The 19,764-nt window shown below is 42.5% G+C and overlaps 1 pseudogene; it reads left to right on the top strand.

Moving 5' to 3' along the window:
• The first annotated feature begins 463 nt into the window (after positions 1 to 463).
• LOC120874506 overlaps positions 464 to 19,764 on the top strand; it is a 48,621-nt pseudogene continuing 29,320 nt past the window's right edge.

The raw sequence follows: 19,764 nt of genomic DNA, 5'->3' as shown, positions 1-19,764 counted from the left end.
TTGACAAGTTATCTTCCTAGTAATCTCCTCTCCAGTGAAGACAGCAATGCATTTCTCATGAAGTGGCTAGGAAGATAACATGAAACCAAGAATGTTTAGCATGGCCCTTAGTGTTCATTTTCATGATGTTCTGAGCAGCTTTTTTCTCCAAGTATGCAAGATTCTCCATCTTCTTATATGTCCATACAGATCAGTTTGATTTTCCAACCAAGCTTCATAGAAGAGATTACAGTTCAATTCTCTGTATTCTGAGAAGCTTCAAAGTCCACTCGCCAAGGACACTGATGAAAGTAAAAATTTTATCGAGACCTATTTTTTTGTTTGTGTGTTTGTTTTTCAGACCTGTTATTGGCCTACAGGGCTAAACTAAGGCATGTCAGAGCATATATAACTAGGGGCTCCCGGTCACCACTATATGCTAAGAACATGATCTTCCCTGAGTCCTTAGAGATGGAAAAGAAGCATGAAGTGGCTTGTGCTCCTCGGGCTGGAGGCCTTCTAAGAGTGCATAGTTAAGTAAGTATAGAGACTGTAAGTCGCATCATATTCCTTTCTCGGATCTTTCTTTTCATCTGGTTATTCTTCCACCCATCAGGTTTAGAAGGGAATGGAATATTTCCCTGACAATCTTAAAGTTCAACCCTTACTCATTGATAAGTACGTTGCTATAGGAACTGTGGGTCCCAAGGGACTTGGTGTAGGTTTGCATAACTGCACAACTCTTTTGGTCCAGGCATTTCATGGGCTATTGTCATTGGAGCTCCTTGCAATTGTTCAGAGCACAGTCAATGCAGATGTAGGTGTGGTCCTGTGGAATAGCACTTTTCTGCATTTTATTTAGCATGTTTTATTTGTTCCCTCTCTACTTCAGTGTGTATATGTCTATGTCTGCATCTCTGTATCACTGTCATTTATCTCTCCATCTCTTTGGAAGGCTCTAAGTGTATATCTCTCTGTGCTGTTTGCTTTTAAATTTTCATTTGACTCATCCTTTCTTCTTGAGCCTCTACATTTCCCTAACTTGTGCCCTATCTCCTGGATTCTTTTTTCAGCTATCTCTTCTCTTTCAAATTGGAGAAAGATTGGGAGAGCTACTTATACACTGTTTTATATCTGACAAACAGTGTGACCACAGACAATTCACAAGCCTCTTGCATTTCTAATTCCTCCCTTATAAAAGGGGATAGGAATCCCCCTTCTACCTCCCTCCCTGAGCTTCTATGAGAAGGATACAGTGAGGTGGCAACAGCCACGCTAGTGGCTGTCTTGTTGAGACTTACTATTTATCAGGCACCTTATATCCATCACTTCACTATCCCCAAGATATCCTATTTGGAGGGTTTGAATCATTACATTCCACCATTTTACTGAAGGGGACACTGAGACCCCACATGGTCATATGGCTTACCCAACATTACAGAATAGAATCTTTATTCAAACCTATGTCTTTCCCATAGAATATGCATAAAATTCTTTTAATAAGGTAACTCAAAAATGATTATCAAATACACAGTGCCATTACAATGACAGTTATACCTTACCACTGACAGCTAATTTTAGCATCTTTGTTTTCTTTGTCAAATATCAGTGAAAGAATACCTCTAAGGAATGTGAAGACGATGAGAAATACCCTCAGTGAAAAAAACATGCTGAACAATTTCCTGAAGGAACATGCTTATAGACAGTCTCAGATTTCTTCTTGTGACTCAGATATAACTATTCACCCCCTGAGGAACATCATGGATGTTTGTGTTTTGGGAGGATGATGCTCCACAAAGCCCCCTGGTGCTCTAACCTAGCACTGGAGATCATCTGGAGGTGCCACCTGGGATGTTGGGGCTGTGGCTCCTGAAGGAGCCAGAAACACTGGGCTAAAGCTGCCCCATGCAGAGGAGAAGGCACTATCATTCTCAATTCTTGTCTTGGTGACTGGGCCCAGAAATTACCAGGTGACAGGTAAACATCCATTTCTGTGTCAAAGATGTGTCATTAGTTTGAGGGAGATTGTTCCTTCTGAGCAGAAGGCAACACCGACCCACTACAGTCCTCTTGCCTGGAATAACCCAAGGATGGAGAGGCCTGGTAGGCTGCAGTCCATGGGCTTGCTAAGAGTTGGACATGACTGAAGGACTTCACTTTCATTTTTCACTTTCCTGAACTGGAGAAGGAAGTGGCAAGCCACTCCAGTGTTCTTGCCTGGAGAATCCCAGGGACGGGGAAACTGGTGGGCTCCTCTCTATGGGGTTGCACATAATCAGACATGACTGAAGCGACGTAGCAGCAGCAGCAGATCCTTCTGAACTAAGGGAGTCACTCCGTTACAGATGAAGAGTGAACCATCTCTGATCAAAAAGTAGAACCACCTGCAAAGCAATTGTGACTCCCCGGGCATAGGAATTCAGTTTTCACAGATGCAAGAACCACAGCAGTAAAAAATTACTAAACCCATATTCCGTGTAAGGCCATAAGAATCTAACACAGTGCTTACTGTTTTTAGATTAGAAAAGGGCTTATTTTGTCTTCAAAAATGCCCACGGCAGCCTGAGAGATAGGCAAAGAGTAAATATGTGTCAAACGAAAGGGTTACCTGTGTGGTGTTGATTGGATGTGGTCTGAGTCTGGAGGGAGTGGCTGAGGTTGATCAAGAAGGAATTCCTGGAGAAGGGGATTCGAAGGCTAGGTTTGAAGAGACTACAGAACTTCTCAAGTGAAGGCACCAGGACTTCCCTGGGTGTCCAGCGGTTCTGGAGGCCCAGTGGTTATGCCCCTGGGCTTCTCATGCAGGAGGTTCCACTTCAAAGCCTGGTCATAGAATCAATATCCTGCATACAATGTAGCACAGGAAAAAAATAAATACAAGCACCTCTGTGATCAAATGCTGTGAGCTGCAAAGTGGTTAGAAAGTGATCTCAAGAGATATGTGACACCCAATGGGAGGTAGCAGTATGCAAATAGAAGGTAGCCAGTTCTGCACTAACCCATTCCCTCCTTCTCCCTGTATATGCTCTACGTGGGTAACATTATCATTGGAACACCCTCTCAGGAATTCCAGATTGTCTTTGATGATTCAGGCTCATCTGACTTGTAGGTGTCCTCCCTGTTTTGCCCCAGTCCTGTACTGCAGATGGTGACTGAAGCCATGGAATTAAAAGATGCTTACTCCTTGGAAGGAAAATTATGACCAACCTAGGTAGCATATTGAAAGGCAGAGTCATTGCTTTGCCAAAAAATGTCCATCTAGTCAAGGCTATGGTTTTCCCAGTGGTCATGTATGGATGTGAGAGTTGGACTGTGAAGAAAGCTGAGTGCTGAAGAATTGATCCTTTTGAACTGTGGTGTTGGAGAAGACTCTTGAGAGTCCCATGGACTGCATGGAGATCCAACCAGTCCATTCTAAAGGAGATCGGTCCTGAGTGTTCTTTGGAAGGAATGATGCTAAAGCTGAAACTCCAGTACTTTGGTCACCTCATGCAAAGAGTTGACTCATTGGAAAAGACTCTGATGCTGGGAGGGATTGGAGGCAGGAAGAAAAGGGGATGACAGAGGATGAGATGGCTGGATGGCATCACCGATTCAATGGACGTGAGTTTGAGTGAACTCTGGGAGCTGGTGATGGACAGGGAGGCCTGGCGTGCTGCGATTCATGGGGTCACAAAGAGTCGGACACGACTGAGCCCCTGAACTGATTTGAACTGAACTGAGCCTGTTTTGAGTACAGACACCCATATCCGGACCATCTTTCATTTACTATGCCACCCTGTTTCCACCTTTGGCACCTGATGACACTCATCTCTTGTGTCTGCTGCTACACAAGTTAAGTTCAGACATTACAATCTTCCACCTTCCAGCCTACAGAAAAGACCTTCAGGATTGCTTATGGATCTGGGAACACGATGGGATCTCTTGCTTATGACGCCATTTGGGTAACATGTAAACAGAAGCTGAGTCAGGACTGGCTATGGAGTGACCACTGCTTGCAAGACAGAATCAAGACCATCTGACAGGCCCCTTCCTAGCCTAACTCCCATAGATATTGGCTATCTTACCCAAAGGATCATGTCTCTGGGGAGGCAGTGCCCATGGTGACACAGGAGCTAACAGATTAGCTAATCCAGAGAGTGGCTTGAGGTGTGGACTTGCAGCTCCTCTGCCCATGAGAAGTTCAACGTTCATTTTCCTGGGAGCGAGAAGCGGGAACAAAAGCATCCACTTTTATATTCAGAGACTCTTCCAGGCACTTTCAGGTGATAACTTGTTTAATCCTGCAACAACCCCACACAGCAGTTACTCTAATTAGCTGATGAGACATATGAGGAAACTGATGTGCAGACAGCAAGGGCCTTGTTAAGGACACGCATGTGATAAAAGGTGGAATTAGGCTGGCTTTTCAGGACTGAAGTCTCTGTAGGGTGTTTGGGGACAGGATAAAACTGATCTGGGGAACCTGGGAACAGAGAAGTGCTTCAAATATTCAGAGTGGGAAACTGGAGGCCAGAGATGTCAAGGGGCCTATAAACGAGTTCTCACCCTAGGAGAACTTTGAGAGTCTAATAGAACCTATGGCCTGCCTCTTCAAAGTACTTGAGTAGGTCCCCTCTCTCTCTTTCTCTTTCATACACACAGAAATACACACAGATCCCCAGAAGTGAATTTCCAAGCAGTAATTTCATAGAACACTGCAAGTAAGATTGTGTTTTCGGCTTCTGTCTTCCCGGACAGATGCAGATCCACAGTACCTTAAGAGAATGCAGTCCATTCCTGTCATTAGGTCATGCCAAAGAGAAGGCTAACTTGCTCTCGACAGTATGGTCCACAAGGTGGCACCAATGAGTTGGCATGACTCTTGGTTGTCCCACCTGGATAGAAGCCACAAGGCCAATTTGACTCACTCAGGTGGTGTTTTTCATAGGGGCAGATGTTTTAAAATTCACAGCTTCTCACAATGGAACCCAAATTCCCCTCCCAGCTTGGTCTAACCGTCTGAGGTCCACCAAAGACTCAGCCCAGCCTCAATTCTTCTTTGGGGATGTAATGGCAATGCACCCCAGCCCAGTAATAGCCCCACTTCATGTATCTGTAAGTGGGAACATTCTTCTCTCATACACATTGGGGACCTTGTAAGCACTGACCAGCCATTCAGTCTAAGCCTGGTGGAATCCGGGTTTGATGTTATGCCTTTTGATGGCATCTTGGGCTTGAACTACCACAACATATCCTTCTCTGGAGCCATCCTGATCTTTGACAACCTGAAGAATCAAGGTGCCATTTCTGAGCCTGTTTTTGCCTTCTACTTGAGCAAGTAAGTCTGAGATGGACAATCACTTTCTCCAAATTAGCTGTAAGATACTTTCAGTTGCACGAAAATTATAGATCACTTGATAAAGAAGTATCTTGAGAGATAATCTAACCCAGGATAACTATGGTCCCAGGGCCCTACCTGGCACCACCGCTGGTTTTTATAAATAATGTTTTATTGGAACACCTCCCTGCTCCTGGGCTCAAGACCAGAAACTTGGTCTAGGGCGGTGAGTGAGGAGGAAGACTAAGAAGGCCACACAAAACAAGTTGGAGGAAAAAGCTGTACGATTTGCTTATGAATTTGATCAGGAAGGAAGGAGAAGGACAGTGGATATCTTTCCTTCCTCATTAGCATTCCACTGGGATCCCAGGACCAGCTACCCAATTTGCAGGAGCCAGTGAATAATAAAAGTGTGGGACACAAAACAAAATGTGGGATCCCTTCTTCAAGAAATATTAGTCATTTTAAAACAGGGAGAGCAGAGGTGGGGATCCCTTCTGAGTGTGGGGCCCTTTGGACAGGAGATATCACAGGCCAGTAGAGTAAACTCTGGGTGACCTAAACTCACATCCTTAGCACTCTCAGGCTTTGATTTTCCTGAAAAATGACAACCTGGACAAGGGGAAAGCAAAAACTCTCCAGCACCCTGTCATCTGAGGGTTTCTGAGCACACAGGTAGCAGGAGGTCCTACGCCTCTTCAGAAGACATATTGGGTGGAGCCCAGCCATGTGACTCAGCTTCTGACTTCCTCTGTGCCACTCATTAGCCTGTTACTGACCTCAATCTGTATCTCAGTCTCTCCTAGCCTCGATTTCTGCATCTGTAAATGGAGACCTTATTAGGACCTTGATGGGTAGACAAGCACAAACATAAGCTCTCAAACAGTGCTTTTGTTACTGTCCTCCAAAGATCTCTCCTTCTTTTCTCTCTACAGAGGCAGTGTGGTGATGTTTTGTGGGGTGCACAAAGCCTACTACCAGGGAGTGCTCAACTGAATACCATTGATCCAAAGGGAGACTGGCCTGTACACATGGACCGGTAAGCCTCTTCCTCTGAGGGTCAGCCCAGCGATGCTCCACATCTGTACACAGCTACAGGCAGACACACACAAATGGATTCTCTGACACGTAGTGACACAGACATATACACCATCCACAATGACACAGACAGACACATGGAAACACACAAGCAGACACATATAAACAGATACACATATAAACATGCATAGCTAGTCAGAGACACAAAAGCACAATTAGAGTCACATACAAACACATATACAAACAAACACATAAACACATAGATATGCAAACAGCCCATGTGTTCATAATCCCCAGGCCTTCTGAGTATAGCTCTGACCAGGGTCCTAAAAGGGTCCAGAGAGGTCTGTGCACCCGGGAGAGGGCTGCACCACTGCCCTGTGAGGCATGAAGCATTGTTAGAGGACTCTACAGTGTGCTGAACAGAGGATCAGGGAGGATTACACCAGACTGAACAGAATTATAAGATGACCAACTGTCCAGGGCTACCTGGGACCAAGGAAGTTCTCAGTAAAGATAAATGTCAGTTTAAAAACAAGGAAAGTCCTGAGCAAATGGAGAAAACTGATCTCCGTAGGGAGCAGCTACCCAGCAGTGGAGAGAGGTTGGCTGCAGTCTAAAGACTTGAAAGCAATTAATAAAAAAGACACCCCATGCACATGGGCACACAGTGGGGCAGGGTCTACTACAGAGAATCAGGAAGGGGGGATCCAGAAGTGACCTGAGGACAAGAGGCATAATTGATAAGATTCTGGGTGATACCCTCAGACAAAAGCTTGACCTGTCCTTTGGAGTTTCTGTGGGCTAGTCATGTATTTCCTGGCCAGGGTCTCAGGGTCTGAGCTGGTTGTAGGAGCAGTGCTGGGAGACACCCTCTCCCAGAGGAGCCCCTCTCTCCCTCCATTATGTGATCTGCTTTCCCTGTGAATCTCCAACTTCACTCCATGGTTGATCCTTTATTTGTATCCCACCAGATACAGCTCTCTGGATGTTTCTCATTCATTATTTTCACAGTCTTCATTCACTCACCAAACAGACAAGCACTGGGCATCCACTGTCTGCCAGGCACTTTAGGGAGGCAATGAAAATAAAACTCGCCCTCACATCTAAGAAGGCACATGCACAAGAAATGACACACAACAATTCACTATGTGTGTGTGTCATGAGCATGTACCAAAGACACAATTCACTGTGTGTGTTTCATTTCTTATGCATCTGCCTTCTTAGATGTGAGGGTGACAGCGTGAATTGTGACTCTGGTACATGCTGGACATGAGAGGCACCCCAGAGTACGCTTGCCTGGAAAATCCCATGTATGGAGGAGCCTGGTAGGCTGCAGTCCATGTGGTCATGAAGAGTCAGACATGACTGAGCGACATCAAATTCACTTTTCACTTTCATGCATTGGAGAAGGCCATGGCAACCCACTCCAGTGTTGTTGCCTGGAGAATCCCAAGGACAAGGGAGCCTGGTGGGCTGCCGTCTATGGGGTCGCACAGAGTCAGACACGACTGAAGTGACTTAGCAGCAGCAGCATACATGAGAAAGGGTCTACAGAAAGTGACCAAGACAGGAGACTGATAAACACCAAGAGAAAGACTTCCCTGAATCAATGATAATTAGGCTGGAATCTGGAAGATGAGAAGAAATTTGCTAGTCAAAGTGGAGGGACTCTTCTAGGAAGGAAGACCAGCTTGTGTCAAGATACAAAATATCCTGGTGTATTCAAGGTTTGCATTCAAGGATGTCAAGGAAGGTGCCATGCGGAGAGGAAAGGAAAAGAGTCACAGCAAAAGATGAAGGGCTGTTTAAGAGACAGTCGGGAAGGGGGCATCTCTTGGGAAACACAGAATGACCTTGATTCCCATTTTGTCACACTGTCTCTCAGCATCTCCATGAAAAGAAAGGCTATTTGTTCTGGCGGCTGCGAGGACCTTGTGGACATTAGGACATCACTGCTCAGAGCAAATACAAAGAGCTCAGTGACTGGATACAAGGAATCAGAAGTCATCAATTCTCTCTCACCCTCACTCTTTCCCTTCCTTTTCTTTGATGGTCTTAGCCTGAAAATTTTCTTGCTTAAGGCTTCTACATGTACTGAGGGAGTCCAAGCTACATGCCCTAGGGTTTTATATACCGAAGGCATCTCCTAGTAAGGAAAGAAGCTCGGAGCCATTAGAGGTCAAGGGTGTTCTCTGAATGACCCACTTAAGTTCACATGTACAGCCCTAGATCAGCCATCCTGGCATGGCCCTGGGGTCCTATGATTGGCTTTACATGGTCATTGACCCTGACACAGCAGCACAGATTATTGTCAATTTCCTCCAGAACTACCTGACTGAAGCTGGGGAGAGGCAGCCCCAAGGATAACGACTGGGGGATGGTCTAGGCCATGGAAGAGTTTGTGATGACCCACCAACTCCACCTCCTCCCTATTCAGAGGAATTATAAGGGGTAATGAAATAGACTCTTCATCCCATCTCAGATGATCTTATCACTCTGCTTCTCTTCCAGGGGAGTTTGGGTGAGGTACTTCATGCAGAGCTGGTTACCTCTTGTTCCCACACCCCAGTCACCAGTTCTCTGCCACATAGCCTGCTATGTCCTTTCCAGTCCCACTTGGTAAGTGGGGGCCCCAGTGGATCCCTGAGCCATCCCCTCATCCAGGGCCCAGAATGTCCCTTCCTTGGCCTCCAATTCTGCTGGGGAGAATGCAATGCATATATCACGGGACCCAGAATTCACAAACCCTTTAGCTTTTATGAGCTTCCTCCAGGGGTGGAGCTACAAAATATTTGCTTGGAGCTGCCATGGTTAGGCACTTTTCAGTGGAAGTACCCATTCTTTCCATCTGGAGACCCTCAGTAGATGCCTCAGCTAAGATATCAGGGATCAGAAGTTGATTTCCTTTCAGATTGACTGGTTTGATCTCCTTGTTGTATAAGGAACTCTCAAGAATCTTCTCAAGCACCACAGTTCAAAAGCTCAATTCTTTGGTTTCACCCTTTCGTATGGTTCAGATCTCACATCTGTACATTATTACTGGAAAAACCAAAGCTTTGACACTATAGACCTCTGTAGCAAAGTGAGTCTCTGCTTTTTAATACACTGCAGGTTTTTCATAGCCTTTTTTTCCTTCCAAGGAGCAAGTGTCTTTAAATTTTGTGGCTGCAGTCAAGGTCCATAGTGATTTTGGAGCCCAAGAAAATAAAATCTACCATTGTTTCCACTACTCCCTCATCTATATGCCATGAAGTGGTGGGACTGGATGCTATGAATGTTGAGTGTCTTTTTGTGAATAGTTTTTTGAATGTTTAGTTTAAGCCAGCTTTTTTCATCTCGTCTCCTTATCAATTGGTTTTTATTTCTTTGATTTTGCTATTAGAGTGACATCATCTTCATATCTGTGGATGTTGATATTTCTCCCAGTAATCTTGATTCCATCTTGGGATTTATGCAGTCCAGCATATTGAATGATATATCCTACATGCAAGTTGAATAACCACAGTGACAATGTATACCTTGTCATGCTCCTTTTCCAATTTTAAATCTTTTAGTGGTTCTGTGTCTGATTCTAACTGCCACTTTGTTACCTACCTACAGACTTTCAGGAGACAGGTAAGGTGATCTGCTACTCCCATTCTCTTAAGAGTTTTCCACAGTTTGTTGTGGTCCACACAGTGAAAGGCTTTAGCATATTCACTGAAGCAGATGTAGATGTTTTTCTGAAATTCCCTTACTTTCTCTATGGTCCAATGGATGTTGGCAATTTGATCAGTAGCTCCTCAAACCAATTTGTACATCTGGAAGTTCTCAGTTTATGTATTGTGAAGCTTAACTTTTAGGATTTTGAGCATTACCTTGCTAGCAAGTGAGATGACACAATTGCATGATAGGTTGAACATTCTTTTGGAATTGACTTTCTTTTGGATTGGAAAGAAAATTGACCTTTTCCAGCACTGTGGCCACTGTTGAGTTTTCCAAATTTGCTGACATATTGAATGCAGCACTTTTACAGTCTCATTCTTTAGGATGTTTTAAACAGCTCAGCTGGAATTCCACCACCTCCACTAGCTTTGCTTGTAGTGATGTTTCCTAAGGCCTATTTGATTTCATACTCTAGTATGTCTGGCTTTACATGAGTGGTACCAACATCATGTCTATCTGGGTCATTATGACCATTTTTGTACAGTTCTTCTGTGCATTCTTACTACCTCTTCTTAATCTCATCTGCTTCTGTTAAGTCTTTGATTTTTCTGTCCTTTATTGTGCCCATCTTTGCATGAAATATTCCTAAGATATCTCCAATTTTCCTGAAAAGATCTATACTCTTTACAATTTATTATTTTCCTCTAATTCTTACACTTTTGACTTATGAAGACTTTCTTATTTCTCCTTGCTATTCTCTGGAAGTCTGTATTTCATTGGGTATATCTTTCCCTTTCTTGTTTGCTATTCACTTCTCTTATTTTTTCAGCTGTTTTCAAGGCCTCCTCAGGCAACAACTTTGCCTTTGTCACATTGTTTCTTCCTTGGGGATGGTTTTGGTCACCACTTTTTGTACAGTGTTAGAAACCTGCATCCATAGTTATTCAGGCTACCAGACCCAATCCTGTGAATCTATTTTTCATTTCAACTGTATAATCATAAGGGATTTGAGTTAGGTCATAGCTTAATGGTCCAGTGGTTTTCCTTACTCTCTTCAATTGAAGCCTGAATATTGCTTGCTTCTGCCTAAGCAATACTGCCAGATTACCACCCACCACTCCCAGTGGATATGGAGTGAAAAAACACAATTTGAAGAACATACAGTGGAAGTGAGAAATAGATTTAAGGGACAAGACCTGATAGACAGAGTGCCTGATGAACTATAGATGGAGGTTTGTGACATTGTATGGGAGAACAGGGATCAAGACCATCATCATGGAAAAGAAATGCAAAAAAAGCAAAATGGCTGTGTGAAGAGACATTACAAATAGCTGTGAAAATAAGAGAAGTGAAAACAAAGGAGAAAAGGAAAGATATAGGCATCTGTATGCAGAGTTCTAAAGATTAGCAAGGAGAGATAAGAAAGCCTTCCTCAGGGATCAATGCAAATAATAGAAGAAAACAACAGAATGGGAAAGACTAGAGATAACTTCAAGAAAACTAGAGATACCAAGGGAACATTTCATGCAAAGATGGGCTCGATAAAGGACAGAAATTGATGGACCTAACAGAAGCAGAAGATACTAAGAAGAGGTGGCAAGAATACACAGAAGAACTGTACAAAAAAGAGCTTCATGACCCAGATAAACACAATGGTGAGATCACTCACCTAGAGCGAGACATCATGGAACGTGAAGTCAAGTGGTCCTTAGAAAGCATCACTCCGAACAAAGCTAGTGGAGGTGATGAGATTCCAGTTGAGCATTTCAAATCCTGAAAGATGATGCTATGAAAGTGCTGCACTGAATATGTCAGCAAATTTTGAAACTCAGCAGTGGCCACAGGACTGGAAAAGGTCAGTTTTCATTCCAATCCCAAAGAAAGGTAATGCCAAAGAATGCTCAAACTATCACACAGTTTCTCTCATCTCACATGCTAGTAAGGTAATGCTCAAAATTCTCCAAGCCAGGCTTCAGCAGTACGTGAACCATGAACTTCCAGATGTTCAAGCTGGTTTTAGAAAAGGCAGAGGAATCAGAGATTAAATTGCCAACATCTGCTGGATCATTGAAAAAACAAGAGAGTGCAGGAAAACATATATTTCTGCTTTTTGACTATGCCAAAGCCTTTGACTCTGTGGATCACAATAAACTGTGGAAATTTTTGAGAGAGATGGGAATACCAGACCACCTGACCTGCCTCTTGAGAAATCTGTATGCAGGTCAGGAAGCAACAGTTAGACTGGACATGGAACAACAGACTGGTTCCAAATAGAAAAAGGAGTACATCAAGGCTGTATATTGTCACCCTGCTTATTTAACTTATATGCAGAATACATCATGAGAAACGCTTGAATGGAAGAAGCATAAGCTGGAATCAAATTTCCAGAAGAAATACCAATAACCTCAGATATGCAGATGACACCACCCTTAAGGCAGAAAGTGAAGAGGAACTAAAAAGCCTCCTGATGAAAGTGAAAGAGGAGAGTCAAATAGTTGACTTAAAGCTCAACATTCAGAAAGGAAAGATCATGGGATCTGGTCCCATCACTTCACGGGAAATAGATGGGGAAACAGTGGAAACTGTGTCAGACTTTATTTTGGTGGGCTCCAAAATAACTGCAGATGGTGACTACAGCCATGAAATTAAAAGAAGCTTACTCTTGGAAGGAAATTGTGACCATCCTATATAGCATATTGAAAAGTAGAAAGATTACTTTGCCAACAATGATCCGTCTAGTAAGGCTATGGTTTTTCCAGTGGTCATTTATGATATGAGAGTTGGACTGTGAAGAAAGCTGAGCTCCAAAGAATTGATGCTTTTGAACTGTGCTGTGGGAGGAGACAGTTGAGAACCCTTTGGACTGCAAGGAGATCCAACCAGTCCATCCTAAAGGAGATCAGTCCTGGGTGTTCATTGGAAGGACTTATGCTGAAGGTGAAACTCCAATGCTTCGGCCACCTAATGGGAAGAGTTGACTCATTCTAAAAGACCCTGATGCTGGAAGGGATTGGTGGCAGGAGGAGAAGGGGACGACGAGGATGAGATAGTTGAATGACATCACCAACTCGATGGACATGAGTTTGAGTGAACTACGGGAGTTGGTGATGGACAGGGATGCCTGGTTTGCTGTGATTCATGGGGTTGCAAAGAGTCACACACGACTGAGTGATTGTACTAAACTGACCCTAGGTTTGTTCTAGCGTTCCACATACTTAGCTGTGTGACCTTGATCAAGTCCCTTAACTTCAGTTTTTTTCATCTGGACAATGGGCAACATAATGATACTTCAACGTTTTAGATTGCATACGTGCCTGCAAAGAGCAGGTGGCCCTGAGAGGGCTTTCTGGGTTCCTGAGTCTGGAACAAATATGAATTATTCTGCCACCTGGGGAGAAAGAAATCTTCTTTGTAGAGGTTATGGCTGCCATCCCCAAGGCTAAATATTGATTCAATCCAAATGACATCTATTTCTGAACCATGACACAGAACTCTGACTGAGCCGATGCTTCTGTTTTCTGGGCTCCCACAAGAGCTAATGATTACTGTCTCAGATTATTCCCTTCCTCAGCCTTACCAGTCAGCCCTTCCTTGCCAACTACTTCTAGCCTGAAATCACACTGAAAGGAGTATTGTCAGACTCTTGGTCTCTTTTCCATTTCCCACATCTCCAGCATAGCAGCAAGTAGCTGTTATGGCTACTTGTCATAGCAACAACTATGGCAACCTGTACAGTCCAATTTCTGCCTGTTAAATTAAACTGTCGTATGGCTCCTCATGGTAAAATAACTACATTGGCCTTAGAAACATTTCTATCCTGGTGTTTAATGAGGAAATATGTGTGGACCTGATCAGGTTTGCTTTCCCAAGCATGATTCCAACCATGAATTGAAGGAACCAGACATTAGTCATCTAACTACCCACAGGAGTTGACAAAGCAAACCACCCATTGTGCATTTCTCGCTTACCTCAAAGCAATATTGCAGTGATCTGCTGCAACAATCTGATACATTGGCATGTGCACTCTAGACAGGACACTTTTCCTCTGGATTTGTTTTCCACCTAGTGAAGATTGTCTATCATGAACCTGGCCCTCCAGCATCTGGTCACCTGGTTTTTGCAGACTAAGCACACTCCAGATCCCTTCCACATTCGTCAGCAAAATCTAGAGAACAAACTCAGTCAAAGATCTCACTTCTGCATAAAACAGCTTTTTGTTTTTTAGAAAACAATGTTTGGTAACACATTCAAAATCTTGTGCTCCTTGTCTTGGATTCAAGGACTTGTACCAGAGGATGGGAAGCTTTCCCTTCCACCTAAATCTTTCTTTACTCCCACCAGGGCCAGAGCCTTCACAGGCCCCTGTGTCCTCACTGGTATTGTTCAGTTGCTAAGTCATGTCTGACATTTTGTGAAAACAGGCTTCCTTGGCTTTCACTATTTTGTGGAGTTTCCTCAAACTCTTGTCCATTGAGTCAGTGATGCCATCTCATACTTTTGACAACTCTCTTTTTGCCAACAATCTTTCCCACCATCAGAGTCTCTTCCAATGAACTGGCTCTTCACATCAAGTGGCCTAAATGTTGGAGCTTCATCTTCAGCATCAGTCTTGCATTGAATATTGCTCTACCACTTCCAAAACAAAACCCATGTTTCCAATCACCTACCAATATTGACCATTGATAAAGTTTAATAGAACAGGGATGTTGTGCCCTGGGAAATCCCAGCACTGCTGCCCTGCTTTGCTCTTACCATTCTCTGAACCTGGCAGAGAATTGCATCCCTACAGTTTCTCTTGCTTGAAAAGACCTATCAACCTATCATTGTCAGCTATCTAGGAACTGTTCCTTCCTCCTTCCCCAAAGACTTCTGCCTGCTCCCTGATTGTCCTCTGTAAATCAGTTCAGAACACTTGCTATATCATGCTAACTTCTTGCTATATCATGGGGTGCAGCACACCAGACTTCCCTGTCCATCAAAAACTTCCTGAGCTTGTTGCCACCCAACAATTTCATCTTCTGTATTCCCCTTTGCCTCCTGTCTTTATTTATTTATTTATTTTTAATTTTTACTTTATAATTCTGTATTGGTTTTGGCATAGATTGACATGAATCCACCACAGGTGTACATGCGTTCCCAAACATGAACCCCCCTCCCACCCCCCTCCCCACAACATCTCTCTGGGTCATCCCCGCCCATCAGCCCCAAGCGTGCCATATCCTGCATCAGACATAGACTGGCAATTCGATTCTTACATGATATTATACATGTTTCATTTGCCTGACTTCAGGCTCTACTACAAAGCCACAGTCATCAAGACAGTATGGTATTGGCACAAAGACAGACATATAGATCAATGGAACAAAATAGAAAGCCCAGAGATAAATCCACATACATATGGACACCTTATCTTTGACAAAGGAGGCAAGAATATACAATGGAGTAAAGACAATCTCTTTAACAAGTGGTGCTGGGAAAACTGGTCAACCACTTGTAAAAGAATGAAACTAGATCACTTTCTAACACCGCACACAAAGATAAACTCAAAATGGATTAAAGATCTAAATGTAAGACCAGAAACTATAAAACTCTTAGAGGAGAACATAGGCAAAACACTCTCCGACATAAACCACAGCAGGATCCTCTATGATCCACCTCCCAGAATTCTGGAAATAAATGCCTCCTGTCTTTAATCTTTCCCAGCATCGGGGACTTTTCTACTAAGTCAGTACTTCCCATCAGGTGGCCAATGTATTGGAGGTTAAGCTTTAGCATCGGTCTTTCCAATGAATATTCATAACTTATTTCCTTTAGAGTGGACTGGTTAGATCTCCTTGCAGTCCAATGGACTCTCAAGAGTCTTGTCAAACACTAGAATTTAAAAGCATCAATTATTTGGTACTCAGCTTTCTCTATGGTCCAACTCTCACATCCATCACAACTTCTGGCAAAATGATAGCTTTGACTATACAGACCTTTGCTGGTAAAGCAATGTCTCTGCTTTTTAGTATGTTGTCTAGGTTTTAAATAGCTTTATCTTCCAAGGATCAGTGTCTCTTTTTTCACAGCTGCAGTCACTATCTCCAGTGATTTTGGTACCCAGGAAAATAAAGCCTGTCACGGTTTTCATTGTTTCTCCGTGTATTTGCCATGAAGTAATGGAATGGGATGCCATGATCTTCGTTTTTTGATCTGTACATACCATATCAAGACCTTCCCTAAGAAAAAGAAATACAAAAATGTTATCTGAGAAAGCCTTACAAATAACTTAGAAAAGAAGAGAAGCAGGAGGCAAAGGAGAAAATAAAGACATACTCATCTGAATGTAGAGTGCCAAAGAATTGCAAGGAGATATTTTAAAAAAGGCTTCCTAAGTTCCTAGTGCAAAGAAATAGTGGAAAACAACAGAACAGGAAAGACCGGAGATCTGCTCAAGAAAATTAGAGATAGGGAGGGAACATTTCATGCAAAGGTGGGCACAATAAAGGACAGAAATGATATGGAGATAACAGAATCAAAAGATTTTAAGAAGAGGTTGAAAGAATATATAGAACTGTACAAAAAAGATATTAATGACCCAGATAACTACGATGGTGTGATCACTGACCTAGAGCTATACATCCTGAAATGCACATCAAGTGGGCCTTCAGAAGTATCATTAGGAGCAAAGCTACTGGACGTGATGGAATTGCAGTTGACCTATTTCAAATCCTAAAAGATGATGCTGTTAAACTGCTGCACTCAGTATGCTAGCAAATGTGGAAAACTCACAGTGGCCACAGGACTGGAAAGGTCGTACTCATTCCAATCGAAAAGAAAGGTGATTTCAAAGAATGTTCAAGTACCACACAGTTACACTCATCTCACATGCTACCAAAGTAATTTCTCTGAGCAGGTCTTCCACAGTACATGAACTGTGAAATTACATATATTCAAGCTGGATTTAGAAAAGGCAGAGGAACCAGAGATCAAATTGCCACCATCTGCTGGATCATAGAAAAAGCAAGAGAATTGCAGAAAAACACCTACCTCTGCTTCATCGAATTTGCAAAAGCCTTTGACTGTGTGGATCACAATAAACTGTGGAAAACTTACAGAGACTGGAATATCAGATCATCTTATCTGCTTTCTGAAATCTGTATGCAGGTCGACAAGCAACAGCAAGAACTGAACATGGAACAACAGACTCGTTCCAAATCAGGAAAAGAGTATGTCAAGGCTGTATATTGTCACCCTGATTACTTAACTTATATGCAGAGTACCTCATGAGAAATGCCCAACTGGATGAAGCACAAATTGGAATCAAGATTTCCAGAACAAATATCAATAACCTCAGATATGCAGATGACACCACTCTCATGGCAGAAAGTGAAGAGGAACTAAAGAGCCTCTTGATGAAAGTGAAAGAGGAGAGTGAAACATCTGGCTTAATCTCCCCATTCAGAAAATGAAAATCATGTCATTTGGTCCCATCACTTCATGGCAAATAGATGGGGAAACAATGGAAACAGTGAGAGACTTTATTTTTAGGGGCTCCAAAATCACTGTAGATGATGACTGCAGGTATGAAATTAAAAGACACTTGCTTGTTTGAAGAAAAGCTATGACAAACCTAGACAGCATTTTTAAAAGCAGAGACATTGCTTTGCTAAAAATGTTCAGTATAATCAATGCTATGATTTTCCAGTTGGCGTGTATAGATGTGACAGTTGCACCATAAACAGTGGTGAGTGATAAAGAATTGAGGCTTTTGAACTGTGGTGTTGGACGAGACTCTTGAGAGTCCCTTGGACTGCAAGGAGCTCCAACCAGTCAATACTAAAGGAAATCAATCCTGAATATTTATTGGAAGGACTGAATCTGAACCTGAAGCTCCAATACTTTGGCCAACTGATGTGAAAAACAGACTCATTAGGAATGACCCTGTTGTTCGGAAAGATTGAAGGCAGGAGAAGAGGATGACAGAGGACGAGATGGTTGGATGACATCACTGACTTGAAGGACATGAGTTTGAGCAAGCTTTGGGATTTGGTGAAAGACAGGGAGGAATGGCATATTATAGTCCATGGGGTTGCAAAGAGTTGGACATGACTGAGCGACTGCACTGAATTAGATATACCCCATAGCAAATACTATTTGTAATTGGCATGTTTCTCCAGCAAGACTGGGGCTCCCTAAGGCCCCAACACTTATCGCCAATCACGTCTCCACCCATGCACAGAAGTCAGTGCATAGCATTCACAAGGCATTCAGTGAGTCCTGATTGCAGGGGGACCTTCATTTTGGTAGACATAGAGAAGCAAAGGACACATTTATTCTCCTGTCTCAAACAACTCCAAAATAGACAAGATAAATGAAAGAGTAGTTTTTTACATCAAACATCTGGCAGCAGAGAATGGATTCCTGGGGGGAGGGGGGTGGGGAGCAATCAAGGTGAGTTCTACAATTGTCCCAACTCTAGAAATAGTTTCCAACACATACATGGAGGGGGTATCTAGGCTGAGACAAACAGTCTTCCCAAGAATAGAGATTTGAGGTTCTAGATAGTTAAGAGTTCACAGGAGAAAGCTACACAGATAGAACTGTGGGAAGTTACAGATGATAACCCTCCAGTATTCAGTGAAGAGTTGATAGTACTAGTCAGAATTGTAGGGAAAAACACTTGAGCCTCAAATAGAGCCAAGTCTAATTGTGTCCTCACCCACCAGAGTGGAAGTTATTCTTAATTCCCATGACATCAGTAGGGCCTTGAAGATAATATTGCCTTGCTAGTGGGGAATAATAAACCTGGTCTAAAGGCTGGTCACATCTCAGCTTAAAAAACTGAACAGCAAGCCTTCAAAACATACAACTGTCTCCAAGAAACTAACAGTGTTTGCAAACAGTACCAGGAATAATTTATAAAAATTAAGAAACATCCAGCATCCAAAGGGCTAAAATGATCACATTTAACATCCAATTTAAAATTTCCATATAAATTGTGAAAGTATTTGTCCTAGTTCCTTCACAATATTGTAAAGTAATTATCCTCAAAATAAGATATATAAATTTAAAAAGAAAATTTCCATAATGAGGGGAAAATCAATCAGTAAAAACAGGCTCAATCACTACAAACAAACCCGGATGATATTTGCTGAGTCTTCACATACACCAGTGAAAAATTGTTTCCTCCTCTTTTGCACTTCTGGTTCTTTTCAATCAACCATGGCTCTTGGGCCATGTCCTGGAATCTTGGTCCTCTGTCACTTGCAGTGATGTCCTAGTTCCATCAGTATACTGTAAAGTAATTATCCTCAAATTAAGATATATAAATGTAAAAAGAAAAAATTCTGGATGTGCAAAGAAGAAGAAAATACCCATAACGATGTAATAATCAATTAGTAAAAACACAGTTAAAATATACATTACATAATTAGCAGAGAAGGACATTAAAATGCTTACTACAACAATAATCCTTATATTCATGAAGCTGAAGAGATAATTGAGTATGTTAAAGAGACATAGAAAATAATAAGGGAAAGAATGTGGGAAAAAATTAATTGTCCATCACAGAACTTGAAACAAATTTAAGAATACTAAAATATATGTAGATGGAATCCAATAGGAAGTTAAAGACAGTAGAATAGAGGAAAGAACTTCATAATTACTGGCTGAAAAATTTCCAGATATGATGAAAGCTTTAAACCCATAAACACAGAAGCTCAATTAACTCACGGACAAAACGTATGACAACTATACAAAGCACATCATAACTCATTGCTTAAAACAATCAACCAAAG

Source organism: Oryx dammah, unplaced genomic scaffold, assembly GCF_014754425.2.
Source record: "Oryx dammah isolate SB20612 unplaced genomic scaffold, SCBI_Odam_1.1 HiC_scaffold_15, whole genome shotgun sequence".
Lineage (NCBI taxonomy): Eukaryota > Metazoa > Chordata > Mammalia > Artiodactyla > Bovidae > Oryx > Oryx dammah.
Note: the sequence above shows the minus strand (reverse complement) of the source record. Positions and strands in the feature narration are given on the sequence as shown.